Source organism: Crocodylus siamensis, chromosome 4 (genome assembly GCF_052110815.1).
Source record: "Crocodylus siamensis isolate JL-2025a chromosome 4, ASM5211081v1, whole genome shotgun sequence".
Taxonomy (NCBI): domain Eukaryota; kingdom Metazoa; phylum Chordata; order Crocodylia; family Crocodylidae; genus Crocodylus; species Crocodylus siamensis.
This window is the reverse complement of record NC_143398.1, coordinates 200,314,268-200,333,933: the sequence shown is the minus strand read 5'-3', so window position 1 is coordinate 200,333,933 and position 19,666 is coordinate 200,314,268. Positions and strand designations below refer to the sequence as shown.

Here is a 19,666-nt window from a genome sequence, read left to right as displayed (position 1 = left end):
AACACCGCATGGCACCCGTGCTAGGATCCCTGGCGGAGAACCCCTGCTGCAGGCCTTGCCCGGCGCGGGGCTGCGGGCGCAGTCCCAGCCTCCGGCCACAGCTGTAGCCTCTCCGCAGGGGCAGGGCACGCGGCCCCACCGTGAAGCGCCTCGTCTCCCGCGCCACTGCAACCGTTGCGCGCGCCCCTCCTGGAAGCACTTGGGCTGGCGGGCGCAGGCGTGGCGCTCCCTGCGTGCCCGGCTTGCCTTTGTGTGGGCCGCGGCCAGGAGGAGGCGGCCGCAGGGGCTCGGGGGCGCGGAGGCAGAGCCGGGCTTGCAGCGCCGCCCCCGCCCGGCGCCGAGGATGACTTGTCACTGACTCCCGCTCCGGGCTGCCGGGTCTTGGCGGAGCCGCCCCCAGTGCGGCCAGAGCCGCCGGCGAGGACGGCACCGCGGCAGCTCAGCCGCTCCGCGCCTGGCCCGGGCCCTCCCGCTGCAGCGAGCGCCGCTCGCCTTCGCCGCCGCTGCCAGGTAGGCGCCGCCGGCCAGGGCACCTTGGCCCGGGGGTGCGGGCGGGGGGTGCTGGTGAGCGCATCTCCTAGCGGGGGGTGGCCGCGCGGCTCAGGCGAGGGGATGCAGCTGCAGCAGCCCCCCCCGCCGCCAGACAGGCTGGGATTGCAGCTGGGTGGCGAGAGCTGATGCCGGTGCCTGCGAAACCGGGATGGAGCCGGAGCCGGAGCCGGGGCCTGGGCGGCGGGAGCGAGCGGCAGACACAGGCCGCGGCCCCGGCCGGCCAGCTAGACAGACGTGCGCGCTTGCACCGCGACCGGCCCCGCGCACCCGCCTGCGTGTCGGCCCAGGCCTTGCCTGTCAAGCAGGGCAAGTCCGTTTCGACCTGGTGGCAGTGATGTCACCGCGTTTCTCAGCTGATGTAGGTGAGACACAGGCAGGCACGGAGGACGCCTCTCCATTTCCCAGCTCTTCGTGGGAAGGATGAGGAAGATGATAGATAGCAGGGGAAAGGGTTTGCACGGCAGGATCTAGGTGTCCTGCATGGCGCATGTTGACACCATGCGTGCAGCGAGACAAAGCTGGGGATGGGCAACAGGGTGCAACCCTGATGGGATCTGCAGGCACATGCCTTTTAAAAGTTGTGATCTGTGATCTGATCATGTCACACCTGCTGTGATATAACTACCTAGTGCAGCTTAAATATCCTGCCCCACTGACAGCTCTGGGTGTTATATAACTGATGAACTGAAAATAATTGGAGTGAAACCCTTCAGTTAGCTAAACTGGCTTTTCCCTGAAGTTATTAGGTTTGATTCCCCCGCCCCCCCCCCCACAGAACAGTGTAAAACACATATGTACGCTTTGGGTAAGTCAAATTGTATTCAGTAAGTTGATACGCATTTTAATTCCAAAAATAAAAGATTGTGCTGTGTTGCAATTTGTGAGTAAAGCTGCAAAATCCTACAAAGCTTCTTGAACTTGTGCAGATTTTTTAAAACAATATTTTGGGAATTGCCTCCTCCAAAAGTGCTAATGCAAAATGTGATAATCTAACATGGATATTATTGCTTCCCCCCACCGCCAACCTTTGTATTTTATAAGTACTTTGACATGATGCAAGTTTGCACAGTTGACATTCCTATCAAAAGCTACAGCAATGCAGATGCTATGGACTAATAACAAATGAAATGGAAGACCTTCCTGTATTTCTCGGACTGAATTGGATTTTCAAGGTCGAGGAGCAAACTACAGTATTTGTATGTGATAATCTCTCTAAACAAATATATTCATGAAATTTCTAGGGACTTCAAAAGAAAAGTTGGTCTTAGCTCATTTTTTAAAGTATCTTTATATTATTCATCTGTTACCAGTGCACTTTTTTGGATTATGTAATTGTTAGCTAAGGAGCAAGAAATTTGTTAATTTTAATGCCCAGATGTTTATAGCAGATTTTAACTTGTCTACTTTATTTCATGATATGACTAACTAGTTTTTGTATTCACTAGGTAACTAACTTATAGGATGACACTAGCTCCAACATTAAAGTCTCATCAGATATCCAAAGGCTTCTGCATAATGTAGTTCTATTTGGATTGTATTAGTTCTCTTCTTAAAACTACCTTTTGTCTACATGTCCACATTTACTACCGTTACACTTATTCTGTATAAATGACATGACCTTGACTTTCTGAGAGTAAGAAAAAGTAATTGGTATGAGCTGAGTTGATTGTGGCATTTCAGAAATTCAGCAGAATAAAATGGTGAAACTAGTTTAGTTAACCAATGAGTCAGTGGTACAGAGCTTTTTTTTTCATGTATTAAAAATTGACACAAACAGAGGACTTGCTTTTTCACCCCCATTTCAAAATACCATATATGTATGTATGTATGTAGCTTAAGTATCAAATGTGAGATTTAGTATTTAAAGGTATTCTAGTGATACTTGATAAAAGTTATTTTTCAGTACAAATAGTAAGTACAGTTATCTGAAAAAATGATTATTCTCATGTGAATACATAATGCAGACTTTTTGTGGCATCTGTGGTTGAATAGTAGTTTGCAAAACCCTCTCGAAAGTTTTCTCTTCATATCTGTACTAGGAAAGATCATATACATGTATTCAAGGGAAGACTATTTCAGTGTTTAGACTCTCAGTAAGAGGAGGCTCTTTCTCTTGATTTCATGAGTTTGCTGATAGATATACAACTGCTAATCTGCATTGCCATTCCATGCTTGATGCTTCAGATGATGGTAAAATATGTTTAGTTGTAGCACCTTCCTGCAGTTTCTTGAGTATCTGCATGTAGAAAAGGTACTCATCTCTCAACCATGAAAGTGGTAATTTCAGTTCCCTGAGTTTTCTTCTGAAATAGAAGAGGGTCTCTGTTTGTTGAAAGTTGGTATCTTTCCTGTGGTTTTATATGGTAGTTTGAAGTTGTAGCTTGAACATTTTCCCTTAGCTTTCTAAAACTTTGTGCTTTTAGCTCTGCAAAACTGTATCCAACAAGGGGTTCTGTTTCTTTGTGCAAAGTTAACAGTCTGATTCAGTACACCTGTACTATGCTAGAAGTGATCCTGCTGTGTGTAGCAGGGCAGTGGTAAGGAAACTTCACTCAACTTCTATGTTAAAACATATATATTTTCTAGCAAACTAAGCCTGTCCTAACAGAGCATTAGGCCTTATGTATGGGGGAAGCGATATATTATCTCATCATCCTTTCCCCACTCTGTATTTTAATGTTTAGCATTAGTTGAATAATTTCTAGATTACTTATCATTGCAAATCATCATGAAAGATTGAGGATGGTATATCAGAATTCTTTTTTCTGTACCCTACTTCATCTTTCAAATTTGTGTAGGTTACTAGTTGCCTGATTAATTTTAAATCTGGGGAAATGTGGTTGTTCTGGAGATAAAAATTTTGGTGGGGGTTCAACTTTGATTTAGAAGAATCCCCTTTTGTTTCCAAATGTCATCTTTTTCTTTCTATAGTTCCTAAGCATTGTGTTTTTTTATTAAACTCAGTTTGAGCTGTCTCACATCCTTGAATGCACTCCGGCTTCCTGCCATTGAAGAATGCATCCTCTTACTTTGGTTGAGAGGATTTTGCTACAGCAAGATTCATAACTTGTTGCTACCAGTTTTGAAGTTATGTCAGAGTGCAAAACTAAATAAGTTCACAGGAGATATAAAGTCTGTTGAATTGTTGACAAGTTCAAGACATGACTAGTTAATATGGTAAGAGAAAAAAATAAAAAAATTACAACATGATGGAAGAGGAGGCCATTAAATCAAAGTAGTAATATAAACTGAAATGCAAGAGAAAATAATAAATGAAATTGCAGCAGTTTTTCTCTTACAACTTTCTTTACTGTTGCATCTGGTTGTTCTTTCTTCAGAGTTGTAATTTTCCAGTTAATAGTACCAGCTTGCAACTTTCAAAGGATAAACTGTTGTGAACCATTATTATACGCTAGTTCATAAAGTCTGGTGAATGGCGAGCCTGTTTTTTTTTTTTTGCTTTTTTTTTGTCTTTTACGGTTTGTCCTAAAAGAGTAGAAAATTCTTTTCAGGGAGCGTTGAGGGGTGGGAGGAGGTGACCAGCCTGATTTTGTTTCTGGTATCTTAGGTATGAAATCAGTTCTGTAGCAATGAAGTTTGGCATCAGGGGCAAAGCCCGCAGTGGCAGCCTGCCCTCTCCCCACACAGGTCTGGGGGTAACATGCCCCCCCCCCCCCCGCCCATGGTTGCTTGGGAGTGCACACAGTGGCAGGAGCCACCCTTCCCCCATCGCCTGGCTCCCACAAACAAACCACTTGCAGCTCCGTTCTACACTCTGCCCTGGGTGGGCAGCGCCTGTTGGCATCCTTTTGCTTTGGAGCCTGGGGCAGTACCCTGCTTGCCACTCCGCCACCCTCCTCCCCACCTCCAGCTACAGCACTATATGAAATGCGGGAAGCAAAACTGGACCCACCTAAGTTACAAATTACAGAGAGCTGAATCACTGTGTTGGAGGAAAGTCTCTGGGCTACATGAACTAAGTTATTAGGAGAAACATAGATGAATAATATTACAACATACTGAACTGTTGAAAGAACAGGAAAAAGTGTTGAGGCTTTCTGGGGAAGGCCTATAAGTAAAGAGGTGAGTAAATTTAATGAAAGGGCTTTGTCAGAAAGCCTGGAGTTTTGGTGAGGCAAGATTGCTGTCCAGAAGCTGGAACTAGTGAAGCTTATAGGCTCCTTCTCTTAGTTTGTAAAATGTTGTTCACTGAATCTCACCCCTACAGAAAGTTAACATGGGTGGTAAAGGGAATCAGAGGGTCAGTTTTATAATATATCAGAAAATTAAGCACTTTTTCTTAAAATGTCAGGTCAGATCCTGCCAAGAAAGATTTATATTTGTTATTTATTTGCAATCTTTTAAAGTAAAGGTTGTCTAGTACTGTATTTTTAGAAACAAGCTTAAATAGTTTGTCTCTTGATTTCTGTAGGGCTTAGTTTGTTTTAAATTTTTTTTTTCTGAAGAAATGACATACTAATTCACTTTATTGGAAGGTAAAAATAATAAAAATAAGTATGACTAGAGCAGGAACTCTAATCGGAGTTGGAAGATGCAGCCTTCTCAGAGTAACTGATGGTGTATGGAATTTGTATTGTTGGGGCTTGACTCAAACTTATGATAGCAAGCAGAAGAAACCTGATGACCAGGGGTATATCTGAATGGTTTTGTTTCTATTTGGCATACTTATTAGGGCACTGTCCTGACAAGGAGTTACAATTTCTTGCCTTCTCCCGAGTGAGGGTAGTGGTATTCCTACCCTGGTCTCTGCATGCTGTTTGTGGCCTCCGTCTTCTATAGCCCTAGGCTTAAAAAGATGGGCATGTAGCTTCAAGGCATATTATGTTTTTGTAACAATGGAGAGAATCAGCTTGTGAAATAAGTGTAGAGAAGATACTTCTATGAATGCTCACTTCAAGAGTATTCAAGAATGCCAGCAGTTTGACTGATGATCACAGTTTTATCTGAGAGCCTTGTAGTCTTCAAAATATTTGGCCTCACAGCCATACCTATGAAGCGGTAAAACACTGATATCCTTAACTTGCAATGGTGCTTCAGAGATGGGAAGACTCCTTATCTTAAAGTTCTATAAAAATAGTAGCTTTCTTGTAAATCGGGTAGTATAGATGCATTTATTTAATACACAAAAGAGATTTCTTCATCATAAAAGCCACATTTAGACTGCCAGCAGTTCATCACAGTTTGGCAGAGATGTTAAGGATTAGTCAAGGTGAACAAATTATCATTTAACTGATGAAGCAAAAGTTTGTTATTTACATCTACAAAGGCAGATGTGGTTTAGTTGTGCTAGTTTCAGTTGATATACATGAAAAAACTTGGTCTCTGCTCTGAAGAACTTACATTGTTAAAGGTTCACTGCATAAAAAAATATACTGGTTTAACTATGTAGGTACAGTTAAGTGATACAGCCCCCTAGTAAAGACATAATTTTATTTATACAAACTGCTTTATACCAGTATAGGTGCTGGCACAGGAGAACAAGATACACTAGTATAAGGTTCCTTTATTATCACTTTTAACTAGGGCTGTTCACTTGGACTTGTGCTGTTAAAACTATTTAATTAAAACAAATTGCACTTCTGAAAAGCAAGTTGACTTTACTACAAAAGCTTTTTGTTGGTCTTCCTTCCTAATGTGGTGCATTACTTCCATGTTTAGAGCTTAAACTTTTGAGGAAGGGATTGTGTTCTGTGCTGATAAAACTGTACAGCGTACTCAAAGTACATGCCTATCAAGTAAGTTTATCAGGCAGTGACAGTCCCAATTTGTTTCCTGTTATTAACATTATATCAGACTCCCACTATCTGCATATTAGGTGCATCACCTGCTTAAGTGCTTAGAAACTCTCAGCCCTACTGTCTGCTTTGTAACTTAACTGTACTCTGTTTAAGTGCATATTGGTAAAACTGGGAGATACCAATTTTAAGGTTTCTGAAGTAGCCTTGAACTGACTACATCCTGTTAATTTTAGTAATGCTATTAGAGGTAGAAGGGCTGTAACAATGTAATAGGCCTTAATGAGGTGCATAAAAGTTAGCAGGGTCTGTTCCCTTTGTTAATGAGCATTATTTATATTAAATGCATAGCCTTTTTCAGTGCCCAGGTTAAGCACTGGGGGGGGTAGGGGGTAAACAAAGTGAGTATGATGTAATCAGTTTGAGTGAATGCTGCAGTGTCACTTCAATGCAGTACAGTGGCTAAGTAGGAGAGGTTTTGGGGGTAGTGCTGCGTCCTTTTTTTTTTTTTTCTTTAAATGAACCTTATCTTGAAAACAAATAAATCATTTGGGCAGAATTAGAGAACATTTTAACTCTATGAATACCACAATTGAAGTATCTTTCCTTTCCAGAGAGGTTTAGATCTTGAGTTTGAACACATCTTCTGTGTTTGAATTTACAAATGTTAACAATAACTTGAATAAAAATAATAAAAAATTCAAAACATGATTTTTAGGGAGGGCAAAGGCAACAGGCAGGCAGATGTCCGTGGGTCAATGCAAAATATTGAAAATAGTAATTTATTATCAAAATTATCTGTTGGACCAATCGGCGGAGAGCTTTAAAAAGCTTAAGGTACCCACAGAGAAGACACTGAAAACCCTAGATGAGCATGAGTAAGGTGAGTTCCAGAGGACTGGAATAATAGAAGATGTGAAAAGGAAAAGATGACTTAGCATAAAAATATTTTCTCTGATTTATTGTTGCCTGAATATTTCATTTTTGAATATCTCTGATCTCAGTTGCATAGCAGTTTTCAACTTATGTTCCTCCTCCTGCCCCATCTGGAAAATACTGTAATGAAAATAAAATTTCCTCTCACATGATGGTAATGATTCCACTTTTGAGTATATGCCACTACTTCAGCTGTGAGAGAAAAGAACCCAGATAGCTTTGTGCTTTTACCCACACAGTAAAACCTCTTCAAGGTTTGGGTTGAGGAGGGGGGACAGAACTCTGCATAAATATTGGGTGGAAGCTGCTTTTTCTTTCTTTTCCTAATACGCCACCTAACTAGTTGACTGTCAATGTGAGTAGCTTGGTGCAAAGGGAAAAACAGGAAAGTAAAACCTTGGTGCAAGGGGCATAAAAATGTGTTAAATAATACAAAAGGAAATGAGAAAATGGGAACTCCATGGGAAAATGATCTAGATCATGGACTATAGTTTTTGAGGACTGGTGGATCGCTGTAACAGAGCTAAGTCTGAGGTCAGTCCCGTGTTTCCTAGGGCTGTGTGAAGCTTTGGTCGCTGACTTGATTCAATGGAGATTTGGCCCAATTCGGCGGCCGAATCTCTGAATCTGAATCGAATCGGGAGACCCTTTAATCTCTCCAAATCGAATCAGAACCCTCTGAATCGATTCGGAAAGATTCAATGATTTGGACAGAGACACAGCTTTAAATGTTTTTTCTATATACCTCAAAGTACAAGGCAGCTTGTGAATGCTGAGATGCTGGGGTGGATGGAGCGTCCCATGGGAGCAGAGGGGGGTCCCCAGCATGCTCGGCAGCAGACCCAGAAGTGGACTAAAAGCACTTATGGGTCCACCAGGGAGCGTGTGGGGGACCCCCCCTCAGCAAGTTCTCCCGCAGCTGATTGCTAAGCCAGGGGAGGTGCAGGGGGGTCCCCCATGCACTCGGCGGCAGACCTGGAAGTGAAGCGGAAATGCTTCCAGTCCACTTCCAGGTTCTCTGCTGAGCACGCGGGGGCCACCCCCACGCTTCTGTGGGATGCTTCATCCACCCCACCATCACAGAGTTCACAAGCCAGGCTTGGTACCTCGAGGTATGTAGAAAAAACATTTAAAGCTCTGTCTATGGCCGAATCAGCATTAAATCTTCAGATTCAGATTTGGCTGAATTGAATCGGGACAGTGATCTGAATCAATGAATCAAATCCCTGTCCCTGATTCAGGGTGAATCCGAATTGAATACGGCCCATTTCACCCACCCCTAATGCTTCCTTCCCCTTGCCTTATCTGCAGTGCTAACCTTTTGCTGATGTCTCCTGCCACTGAATTGCTGCCAACATCTCAGGTTTTGCAGGCTGGATCCAGCCCGTGGACTGTAGGTTGTTGACTCCTGATCTAGATAAGAGGAGGCTGTACTTTGGGGTCACAGAGGAATAGATAGATGAAATGTTCTTCTGGGAAGTCACTTATGTGGCAAGGTGTCTCTGAGCTCTGTGATGACCAATGAGGCTCTGTGATGATGCAAATTATTTCAAACAAAGGCAGGAGCAGGGTCTCAGGTTTCAGGTGGTCAAACATGCTTCCTCCTTGTAAAATTATGAAGATTTCTTTTAAAAAATCGGCTAAAATTCAATATCATCCATGCGTCAGGTATCCAGGTTGTAGCCGTATTGGTCTAGAGGCAAAAGGAATCAGGACTTGTGGTAGAGGTGATTATCTTTTATTAGATCAAATAAATTTTTGCAAAAGAGGGTGTTTGTGCCTGAAAGCTTGCAACTTTAAAGAATTTTTTTTGCAAAAATGTAATTGATCTAATAAAAGTCAGGGCGGCTAGGGTCTGGAACCAACTTCCAAGAGAAGTGGTGCAGGCTCCTACCCTGGGGGAGGTTAGATGAACATCTTGCTGGGGTTGTTTGACCCCAGGATTCTTTCCTGCCATGGCAGGGGGTCGGGCTAGATGATCTGCTCAGGTCCCTTCCGACCCTAGAAACTATGAAAAGATATCAGCTCTAACATAAGTCCTGATTCCTTCAAAGGATGCCAGGATTTTTTTGCTTTTTGCTTTCTTTAAAAACATTCAGAAGAGAAATTACAATACCATATATCACTTATAGAAAACAGAAAGATAGGCTTGCTATAAAGTATGGAGACAACTTAATTTGTAAGATGATACTAGCTACAGAATACCATCACTGGAAGACTGGTTCTGTATTTTTACTGATTCCACGCATTTGATATAATAGTTGTTGCAGTATGAAATCCTGTATCTTTTTATGCTTTTTCCTTTCAGCTAAATGAAACCTACCTTTCCACATTCACTTATCTGAGAACCATATTTCACTTAGACATGACACTAGATGACTAACTCAGTAACTGCTGCCAACCTGCTTTAGTTCTGCTGGAGAAGGATATGGTCAAAACCAAACACTTCTCTAACTGGAAAACGTAACATTTCTGTAGCTGTCTAAAGCTATATGCTGCAACTGTCGGTCTGACTGTGCAAATTGTATGGATGCTTATGCTGTACATATAGACACAAATGACAGTTTAAGTGGCAGGCTTTTCTCAGTCTCTGATATAATCCACATGTTAATACTGGTACTCATTTTGAAGTACATCACTTATGGAAGTAAAAGATAATGTAAAATCTTTAGATAATGCACAATCTCTCTCTCTCTCTCTTTAACCTCGCATTCTTAGAGGCATCCTTTCCTAATGGCAGTTATACTTGCACACAGTAAAATTTATTTTGTTTATTGGAGATCCATATCATTGACTTGTACAAATATTGTCATGCTTAAGAGCCATCTAAATAAAAAGCGTTGAGTGACTTCTGTAGTGTTTCTCTTATTGAACAGTATTCACTGCACTGTCTTGGCAAATGTAACTCTAGGATTATTGGGAAAGGACTGAAATCAGATCAAAAGATTAGGATTAGAATTGAGTCCAATTGGCTAACCCTGAGGCATTTGCACAAGTGTTTTAATAAATCAACCTGCTTGTGTGTTATAATTGGTTTTAGAGAGAATAGAATTTAAGCTGCAATTATCATGTGTCTATTCATTTCTGTTTCTTATCATTGGTGTTTCAAAAACTGACTTTGAAATTTATAAAATGGCGGGTCAAACTTGTTTGCCAGAGACTAATATAAAGCAGACAGCTCTGCATCCATCTTCCTGAAAGAAAGATTGTGTACCCTTAGGTCTAAATAGAGTTTATTTCCATTGCTGTTAGTGTACTTGTACAAAGCAGGGACAGATTCTTTACTTTCCAGGTTCACACGTCCCTCTATCACTTTATTTTGGGGGAATATATATATATATATATATATATATATATATAATTTTGCCAGATGCTTGGGTCTTGAATGCATAAACCAGTGATTCTCAACCAGGGTTCCACAGCCCCTTGTGGTGCCTTGACATCCTTTTGAGGTGCTAGGTACTGTTAGGCATGCAACCATGATAAACCCAGAGATTTCAGTAGGAATCCATGGATGCCTGTAGACATGCATGTTCATGTCCTAATTAGAACATGTCAGAGCAGGCTCAATTACTATGCATTAAGCCTTTGCACATTTCAGAATGGCTTTGGGGGCCCTTCATCTAAACCTCATCGAATAAACTTTAGATGAAGCATCTTGCGGCCATTTTGAAACATACAGAGGTTTAATACATGTGATGGTGAGCCTTTGGAATTAGAGTGGCTGCCCAGGAATTACTTTAATTAAAAAACACCCCCCTATTCCCTCCTTCACCCAAGCATGAAGCATGTGTATAGGCAGCCCACAGTGTTTAAAAAACATTCTGACCTGTTGTGGTCTTTCTGAGTTCTTGGCAACAGGAGAATTACTCTTTCTGTAGTCAAATCAAGTGAAAACTAAAACTGTAGTTTACATTTTCTGAGGTCTGCTTTGCTGGTAATGAGGGTTGTCTTGAGTTTAAAAAGGTTGGGAACCACTGATATAATTACTACAGTTAAGTGAAAGTGGGTATTAGGTGGGATTCTGTCAATCACATAGCTCTTTTGAAAAAAAGTACAGTAATTTTTCCAGTATTATTGTTGAACCTTTTAACAGCCTGTAATAGGTCTCACTAATAAAAATCTTTATATTTACCCCTTTCTTAATGTTGTTTTATTATCCCTATTTGCATCTCTTCGATGTTTCTGAATACTTACTTGCCTTCCTTAGTGTTCACACCCTTCAAATATTTCTAGTGTTATTCAATAACTGAATTAAATATAGCAAAGGTATATACAGAAAGATTGTTATCTTCTGCTCTAATGCTTGTGAATATGCAGTTCCAAATTGCATTGTTGTTTTGTTGCTCTCAAACTGGAAATTTCTGTTTATCTTTATCCTGTCACCTTTGTCTTTCGGCATAATTGTTTTCCAGATTTCTCTGTTTTCATTTGGGTGTGGGGGTGAGGAAAGGGTTGCCTAATACTTGCAGATCTTCTCAATTTCATGTATTCTGAATGTCTGTGTTAATCCTTTTTAAGATAATTTTAAACAAAGATATTGAATAAGATTAGGCACCAATTCCTCTACTCTTTCCTCTCAAGTTAATAGGGCGCCACTTTTTCATTACCTTCATTGCCCTTCAGCCAGTGTTTCTGCCATAGCCATGTTGGAATATTTTAATTAAGCTTTGATAACATATTTTAATTTTAGTAAATAATATTAGTTAGCTTAAAAACTACATTCTTTTCACCCACTAGTGTTACTGTAATTTATTTTTTACTTCCTAATTATAAGTAGTGTGGTAGAAATAATACTGCTTAAACCCCACCCCCTCCCAGACAAACAATGAAAAAAGACCACTTTGTAGACAATAGTCAGATCAGCTAGAGGTCAGTGTTCCCAGAGGCAGAAAAAATAATGTACAATAATAAGGCAAGTTAAAGATGGTGGGTTATATCCTCAACCCTCTTACATTAATACAGTTCTTTTATGATCAGTATAGCTAAGCTGATTTACAGAAGTGGTAGATCTGACCCGGAATATGGGTTTTAACTAAGACTTTTTTATTCTTTTGTGTACAACTTGCAATGCACTTTTTAACTAGCATTAAATCTCACAATAAACAACAGTCTATTTTTTACATCAATACATATTTTCAGAGGTTAAACAACTTTCTCACTTAATCTGACTTGTGGATGCTTATAAGAGCAATATGCATTTTATGGCTGGCACTACAATTTTACTCCATTTCATGCAATACAACATTTTTCATGGCTTTCCCTTGTTGAAAAGATAACTGAAAGAAATTGCCTTTTATGTTGAGGGTATCCTGAAGAGCATGCAATGATGGTAGTTTGCTTTTATGGCCCCTGGTAGATGTTGCGTTTAAGATGCCATTAACCTGTCAATTGCATCTTAAATAATAACCCAGACTTGTGTTTAGGCAACTTAATGGCACAACAGAATGGGAAACCAGCCACAAAATAATTCTACAAAATATGTATAATATTTGTGTGGCTGATTTCCAACACACCTTAAATTGAATGTGAGGCAGGGTCTCTGCTCTACAGTCATGCTGTCTGCATGGCTGAGTTTAATTGACAGCCATGGGGCATGATGGCAGGCTGACAGCCATGAGGTGCAGCTGTGATTGGGGTGGGGAAGTCACACCCTCAGGGCAGGAGGGGGAAGTTGGCTTGGTGTGCCCCTTTCTGCCCCCCCCCAAGCTTTCAGGCTGGCAAGTCAAGGAGTGCTCATCAACTGGGTCAGGGTGCTGGGTTGCATAGAGCTGGGTTGCACAGAGGCAGGATTCCCTGTGACCTGGCAGGTTGACCATCTTGCCATGCAGCTTCCAGGGAGCTGCAAAGCAAGGCACTCAACACATCCTAACCAAAGGGACTTTGGGATTCTTGAACAAGCTTTAGTTCAGATGGCCTCGCTGCCATTTTTAAGCGCGGAGATGCTGATGCAGAAGATTCAGGAGGCTGCTGGAGTGCAGCAATTGCCACATTCCAGCAGACTCGATTAACTGAGTTTGCTCCCATGTGCTACAATTCCAGTGCTTTGGAGCAGCTTCATTTATCATATATAGGCACCCATCAACTACAGATTGCTAGAAGGGATAACGGTCAATTCTGTGATCCTTGCTTAAGCACAGCTTCCTTGATGGGTTTTTTTGAGTGTTTTGAAGAATTTACATACGTATTCCCTAAGTTATTGTAAGTTAAGTCGTTGGAGAATTATCAGTAAGAAAAACTGTAAAACGAGAAGTAGAACCAGAAAAGTTTTATTAATAATACTTGTTCACTGAGGCAGTGTTTGTACATACACTTTCTCTCTGATTAGGATGGTTTAGGTCACAATACAAATATTTCTTAACATTTTACAGATTATGAAGGAATAGATAACTGAATTAATTATTTGCTAGATAGTTTCTAATTTATTCAAATTACTGAAACATTTAGATGTTGCATCACAGCATATCAAAAGTTCATTAACAAACAAGATTACATTGCATGTTTCCAAAAGTATTCACTTAATCCTCTTAAGTATATTGCACTTTCGAGCATCAGTGATCAGTTTAAATTAAAATGATCATTTACTACTTCAGCACCACTTGGTGTCTTGGCTGTCAAAAACACACTGTACTCTTACAGTTGTCTGTGTATAATCCAGTGAGGGTCCCATCTTTACAAATTATTGTAAAAATGCCATCAGGAGGAGGTACAATTAGTCACAGCTGGAGGGAGCCTCAGGTGATTTAAACCAGGAGAGTCCACAAGTATGTCACTGCTGTAAACATGTCTCAGTTTTGATTTTCCTAGTCTGCTTTAGCTAGTCCTCTTGCAATTACTGGGTTTGTCTTTAAATGCTGATTATTTACTGAAGTTTTATATTAAAATCTGATTTCTGTGCTGAAGAGGCTTAATTTACTGGTCACTTTTCTGACATTTGCTACCTGTGTATTAAGCTAAATTCAATATCAAGGTGCCAAATCCAAAAAAAAAAGTATAACAGAACACACACAGACTTCAGTAAGTGACTGATCCGGAAAGGCACTCGGGGCCTTGTTATGCTCAGAGTTCCTTAACTCCTGGATTATCCACAAATTAACACCTGAAAATAGCTTTAAGCACACTTTAGGTAGCTTAAAGTTATGCCATTGCAGGGTGGGTTTATCTCTGATCTGAGTTATACAGCTCATGTTCCATTAATGTGTGTGGCCTTTCCCCACAGATTAGCTGCCCAAATTGCAGTCCGCTAGCATCCCAGGATGCAGTGTTCTCTCACCCTCCTGTTCTGTGTAGACAGGGTTTCCACCCCCTGACCTCTGTTGCTGGGGGGGTGGGGGCACACCAAGCCAACTCCCCTTCCTGCCCTGGGGTGTATGACCTTCCCACTTCCAGGTGTGCAACGTCATGCAAACAACCTGCAGAATACGTCAGCAAAGCTAGCCACATCACAAGGCACTGATGGGTCTGGGAGTGGGGGGGTGTAGGGAGGGTGGGGAAGCAAGGTAGGGGGACAGATCAGCTTGCCATAAACTGTGACTTCCTTCCCAGGGCAGGGGCTGTAGCTGCTAAAGCATCTTCCGTCACTGCTCCCAGCCATCCCGAGAAGCTTGACCACACCCCAGAGACCTTCTTTAATTTACTTCCTCTTTATTTCTTTTAAAATTAGTTTTAATGACTTCTTTTTATTTTATCCTTCAGTGACTGACTTCCTTCACTTTGCCACTGATCTTCCATCACCATTCCATTCCTGTGCCTCCCAGCTGCATGTTCCTGTCCCCACAACCTATCTCTCTCATGGTCACGGAGAGCCTGTTTTGGAAGCCTGTCCTGGCTCACCAGCTCTCTAGTGGTAGCTCACAGCTAAAGCTCCTAGTTAGGCTTCTGCTCACCAGCTCTCTGGCAAGTCACAGCTATGCAGGTTGTGGGACAGTCAGAAGGTTTTTAGTCTTAAGAGCTAAGTACAGACAGTCAAAGGGCCTGAGGCTGAATCAATCTTTGCTGGTTAGTCTAGACTGCATAGATTGAACCATAGGCCGTGGAACAGGGTAGGCCACCCAGGCCATGGCCTGACCAACTTTTAGTATGTTAATTTAGCTAGCTATGCAGTTAAAAAAATAGCTATACAACTTTAACTGGAATAACAGTTGTGCATTTGTGGGTTATATAAATTAATGTGCTAAAAGTTGGTTGGGCCATGGCCCAGGTGGCCCACCTTGTTCTACAGCCTATGGATTGAACAGATAAGCAGGTAAACAGACCTTCACTTTGGATTCTGGAAATGCAGCCACATGCCTGCAATGACCCAGGCCCAAAATGGTGCGGGACGGACACTAAAGCATGTCTCCCTGCGAGGGGGGTGGGGTGGGGAGGTGAGGTGGAGTCCTGGGTCCCTGTCCTTGCTTCCAGGGTTTTTTCTGGGAGTCCTGTTGTGTTCTTTGAAGTGGCATTTGTGGGCACCTACCCCCAGGAGAGGAGCTGGAGGTTGGGGTTCTGTGTGGATGGAGATATCTGCTGGAAGTGTTGTCAGGCAACTCTCTTTGGGGTGTGGGAGAAGAATGGTGGGAGCTGAGAGTTGTGATACACTCCAGTGCTTAGTGCTTTATATTGGCTAGTTCTGGGTGCCCAGCTGCTTAGTGTGTGGGTCTTTTGGCTCTCCCTTTTGAGGTGTTTAAGCCTTAGTATCTATTGTATAGGGTACTGGGGTGCCTAACTCTAGGTTTTGGGTTCCAGGGCACCTAAAAGGTAAATGTTGCAGAATCTAAGTTGTAGGCACTTAAGTCTCTTACTTAATCTAGCCTGAGCACCTTCTTTTACGAAGGACTTAGAGCGCTTTGAAAGTCTCTTTCTTATGTTTCTCTTTAAATGCTTCATATAAATGTTTGCTGCTTATTGATGGTGTGATACCCATGTCAATAATGACCCAGAACAGTCTTTTTATGCATTTGAGGGGTCATTTTTCAGTGTTTCAGTATTCCAGAAAAAGTATTAATTCAGTAATTTGCTAGGAATTTTTACACAGGGTAATGATACAGGTAAATCTCCTGAGCCATGGAGAAACATGGCCGTCTTGTGTAGTGCTATATTAAAGTTTACGAGGGTGAATTCCCATTTGGCATACATAGTGAAAGTTAACTTGTATTACACAGATGTATGTACTTAAGTATAGGCTAGATTTACAGTAATATTAAACGTAGCTTTAATTACTTCATAGAAGTCACATAACTGTACCTCATTGGCTTGTGAAAAATCTAACTTCCTGGGAGCAATCCTTGTTAATATAGCAGTTTCCCTTAGCTAAGTACTGATACATTTTGATCATTTTAACCTAAACATTAGTTTGAAAGTAAAGATATTGCAAATACCCATGGAGTTTTTTTATTCATCCATAAAAAAATAGTTCTACTCGGAAATGTATAAAAAAATACTTGGGGTTTTGCCTGGAACCTCCCTGTGTGGGTGCCCATATTGGCATCACTTCTCTTAGGCTATTTAAGAAAAACCCCAACCCCCAAAAAACTTTCTAAACATGAAATTAAATAAAAATATATACTTCTGCCAAAAGTATACTTTTGATTTAGTGATATGGAAAATAATTCATTGTAATGTGTAACTCATAATCCAGACTGCTCGGTGTATAACGTTTATGGACAGTTAAACAAAAGTACATATATTCAGATAGTTTTGAGGCTGACGCACTTTGGATGTTACCAGATGACATATGTATAATGCTCACTGAGTATCATAGGAGCTCCTCTACACCTTGGAATGCAATAACTTTTTTTAGGAAATACAGATGACCTGTAAAAAGGGGCCATGTATGTTTTCTCAAATACATCTCCTCAATAAATGCACCAACATATGCACTTTAACTTTAGTTCTGTCACTGTTGTATACAAACACTTGAATTTCTTTTTACAATTATTAATTGCTGTTTGTCAAGATTAACAGCATTTGTTTAAAGGAGCTTGTTACCCTGAGTAGCATATTCAGGTAGTTTTGTCATTTGTATTAAACACTTTTGCTGTAGTGTAGTATTGTGCTAAATAGCTTGTATTTACCTTAGCTATCTAAACAAAAATAACCTTTAGAGATGAATCCAGTCCCCTAAGATGTATACAAAGACAGATATTTATCTTCCATGCAGAGTGCTTCTTTAATCCATGTCAGTGTTTATAGAAGAGCCTTGCATTCTTTCTGTGGGTGTGTACACAAGTGCAAACAGCCAGTCAGGGAGGCACTACACAGGGTAAATTGAATGCTGTTGTGGGGGGCTCAGAACCTGTCCGCATGAACCCTGGCCAGCAGGTGGGGGCAATCTTCCAGGTAATTTGCCAGATAGCGACTGCCCCTCCACCCCAGCTCTGGGCATAGCAGTCTCTGCCACTGTCACGATGCTTGCATGGGGAGGTGTGGGGGAAGGGAGCCCCCCCCCCCCAAGCTGTGAACATGTAGTGACTGGGGGGCTCTCTGAAATTAACCCTCGTTAATTAAGCTCGGCCTTAGAGTGCTTCTGTCCCAAAGGCTAAATTTTTGCACAATTGGACATTTTAAAAGCACTCTTCCAGCCATGAACGTTTGTTACGTTACAGTTGTAAAGTGCCTTCTGGGCCCTCATCACGTGAAAAATGTAACTTCTGCAAGTGCCCTAAGTTATCTTTTCAGTCTGTTAAGTACTCTTTACATCGCAGAATAATTGTGAACCTTCTGTGTTTCTTCCTAATTTTATGGAACCTGTTTCATGTTTCATGCTGACCTTTTTTGTTAGAATTCTGCATAAGGTGGACTATCTTCTATCCATCTCTGCCTTTAGATTTCTAATTTTTTTAAAATTTGTTCTTAACTATTAGCTCATAGAAATTGCACTGTCTTTCAGTATTCAGAAAGGTTTCTCAAACTTTCAGGTTTGGAGGCAAGAGAAGATTTCTTTTTCCAACAAATTCTAAGAACTTCCACCAGATTTCTAAATATACATTTTTTACCTTCTATCCTGTAGAACAGTAACTTGATAAGAGAACCTACACCCCTGTTTCCATTACTAAAGCTTCCCAATTTTTTGACACCAGTCAGTAATTTTTTCAGTTTCTCTTCCCTCCCAAGCCTTTGGAATTTTAATTCTTGCATCCACTACAACAGAGTTGTCCAACTTCTGAGTGGTGGGGTACCACAGGACTTCCAGTCACGCACTGCGCGGGCTGCAAGCCCAGAGGCTGAGTGCTGCATGACCTGCATGCCATGGCACAAAAGCCCTGTTCTGTTGCACTGCACTTCACAGCCCTTGATGGGCTGTGTGAGCCCCCCTGCTGCATCACATGGAACCCCAGTGTGTTGCATGAGCCCTCCCTGCTGCACTTCATGGGTCCCCAGCACACCATGTGACCCCCCCCACTTTACCATGTGGGCTCCCAATGTACAGCGTGAGCCCTTCCTCCCCACTCTCCACACTCCGTGAGCCCCTGCCTCGTGCAAGTCCCTCTTCTGCTGCACATGGATCCTTGCAGCACAGACTTGCTGCCCTATGGAGTTGTCCTGCGTGCCATGCACAGGCATGCCACACCTTGCAGCTCCTTTTCTCCCCTTTCTACTTTCCTTCTCTCCCCCCCACCCAAACACCATGCAGCAGGTGATTCCTCTGTACCACACCTGTATGCAGACCTGCAGGGTCTCTGGACCACCCCTCCAACCCCAAGCCCTCTGGTCATAGGCATACTCAGCCCCACAAGCTGTGCCACTCTGTCCTACCCCCAGAGTTGTGAACAAGCAATGAAAAATGCAGGAAGAAGGGGGAGCCTGAGGACTCTGGCAGAAGCAGGAAAAAACAATGGGGAGCAGAACCTGAACCAAGAACTTGGTAGCCATAGTTTAATCCATCAGGAGCTGCTATTTGGATAGCCCTGCACTAGAAGATATGATCAGTTCTCTGTATGTCTTATATTCTCAGGGAGATTGATTAAGAACATTAAGGGGTTATCTGATAGTTGGCATCTTTGTATTTCTTTTATCATATCTCCCAAGCCTTTTTTCAAAACAGTTTTATTCATATGTGGGCAGCAAACAAAATGCATTTTAATTTTTAGTACTTAGGGCTGATTTAATTATTTTTCAAATTTTTGACACATCCCTTTTAAAGTGGTAAGCCTAAATGAAAGAAAAAATGCCATCCTTTTCTTTTAAGCAAGCTATACTGTAGATTTCTGTTGTGCAGAGTTAACCAGAATAGCAAGGGTCCGTATGAGCTGAAGTAAAATGAAGGGTCAAATGTCAGGCATACAGGTTTCCCTTGCCAACTGCTGAGGTTATGTTCCTGAAAGTTCCCATAGCTGGTAAAACAAAAAGCTTATGGGAGAAATGGCAGGTGGTGGGCTGATGCATGGCCACGGAAAACTGTATACCGGGGTAGCCAAAATGGTATATAGAATATTAAGTGT

At 41.8% G+C, this 19,666-nt stretch overlaps 1 protein-coding gene across 5 annotated transcripts in view; it reads left to right on the top strand.

Moving 5' to 3' along the window:
• Nucleotides 1-204: 204 nt before the first annotated feature.
• The window catches only part of OSBPL6 (oxysterol binding protein like 6), a 227,190-nt gene continuing 207,728 nt past the window's right edge, over nt 205-19,666 (top strand). For 3 of the 5 annotated variants that reach the window (XM_090045369.1, XM_090045371.1, XM_090045368.1), the window contains exon 1: nt 206-510. The gene's annotated coding sequence lies outside the window, so the exon portion shown is untranslated. Of the gene's footprint in view, nt 511-19,666 lie in introns of all 5 variants that reach the window. The other 2 variants (XM_090045367.1, XM_090045370.1) reach the window with 2 other exon arrangements.